Genomic DNA, 1,753 nt, shown 5'->3' on the forward strand with positions numbered 1-1,753 from the left:
CTTCAATTGTTTTGTTTTGTATTGTATTCAAGTCAATGTTTATTTCTCAAGGAACAGTAAAAATGTGAGGTTATTACAGACTTCCCAGATTTAAAACATGAATTTTATTTTAGCATTTAATCTTTATCCACCTGTAAAAGTCTTCGGCATTGTTTCAGCGTCTCAAGGTTTTATTATGATTAGCATGTGAATAGTCTGAGGGAAACATTTAAAAAGACACTGCCATAGATTCTCCCTCTTTCTGCACAAAGGCAATTTAACAGCTAATTATTCAAAATTCAAGCTTCCCAGGGTGTGAAACCTCTGGGTTAAACAACCGTTTTGCTCTCTTTGGTAGGGCAGACGAAGAATTCAACCAGTTCAAAGGTAAGAAATTCACTTTTTCAAGGCAAGAAAATAATTCTCATAGTTTTCATCTTTTGTAGCAAAAGGGAAGAAAAGGTCAGGAAAGAATGAGAAGGATGAATAAGGAACTGGAAACTGATGCTGTGAAAAAAATGGAAGCAATGGAGATATGTTTGCTTTTGGAAGAGAAGGCTGAGGTAATTACCATCTAGGGAGAGTTTTAGTCACACACACACACTCACACACACACACAAGAACACGTTTTCTGTCAGTGAAGGATAGGATAAGATGAAAAGGGCTTACACTAAGGCAAGAGAGATTCCAGTTGGATCTAATGAAGATCTTTGGAAACGCAAAGGGATCAAATACTGAAATGGAATGTTCAGGAAGGTTACGTATTTTCTTTCCCCAGCGGCTTTAAAGAAGAAAAGAGATAACTATTTATTTTGAATTGTTTGCCTGTATAAGGGTAGAGATATGGGTGGATGGTTTCTGGAAGTCTCTTAAAGCTTAAACACTTCTATTCTCTGATAGTTCCTTTAATGTTGTTTTTACTTTGAGATAAAGTTATGCAAAGGAAATGAATGTTTGCTATCTTGATTAGCTGTGTTCCCATGCCCACAGTCTTTCATCTGACAAATCTCAAGGTCAGTCTTTCACTCCTTCCCTCTTACACACCCACATCCAGCCTCAGACTGACCCAATACAAATGGCTACATTTAAAATGCTGGGCAAGTGTCAGGTGCTGCTTTATACAGCTATGTTCTAATCCTCACAAAAAAACGCTAAAGAGAGCCAATATCAACGTAGAGCAAAGCAGTTCAGTTTTCAGGATATGAAAAAGAATATAGGTATTCTTTTTCAGATTCTTTTCAATTATAGGTTGTTACAAGACACTGAATATAGTTTCCTGTGCTATATAGTGGGCTTCCCTGGTGGCTCAGAGGTTAAAGCATCTGCCCACGATGCAGGAGACCCGGGTTCAATCCCTGGGTAGGGAAGATCCCCTGGAGAAGGAAATGGCAACCCACTCCAGTACTCTGGCCTGGAGAATCCCATGGACGGAGGAGCCTGGTGCTTGTTCATTATTTTATATATAGTAGTGGATATCTCGAAGAAGCAAATGGCACCCCACTCCAGTACTCTTGCCTGGAAAATCCCATGGACCGAGGAGCCTGGTGGGCTGCAGTCCATGGGGTCGCAAAAAGTCGGACACCACTGAGTGACTTCACTTTCACTTTTCACTTTCATGCATTGGAGAAGGAAATGGCAACCCACTCCAGTATTCTTAACTGGAGAATCCCAGGGACAGAGGAGCCTGGTGGGCTGCTGTCTATGGGGTCGCACAGGGTCGGATGTGACTGAAGTGATTTTGCAGCAGCAGCAGCAGCAGTGGATATATGTTAAT

At 40.8% G+C, this 1,753-nt stretch overlaps 1 non-coding gene across 1 annotated transcript; it reads left to right on the forward strand.

The window, feature by feature from the left end:
• Nucleotides 1-1,274: 1,274 nt before the first annotated feature.
• On the forward strand, nt 1,275-1,346 carry TRNAR-ACG (transfer RNA arginine (anticodon ACG)). Its single transcript has one exon. It is a non-coding gene; the product is annotated as a tRNA-Arg (tRNA).
• Nucleotides 1,347-1,753: the final 407 nt, after the last annotated feature.

Source organism: Budorcas taxicolor, chromosome 4 (assembly GCF_023091745.1).
Source record: "Budorcas taxicolor isolate Tak-1 chromosome 4, Takin1.1, whole genome shotgun sequence".
Classification (NCBI taxonomy): domain Eukaryota; kingdom Metazoa; phylum Chordata; class Mammalia; order Artiodactyla; family Bovidae; genus Budorcas; species Budorcas taxicolor.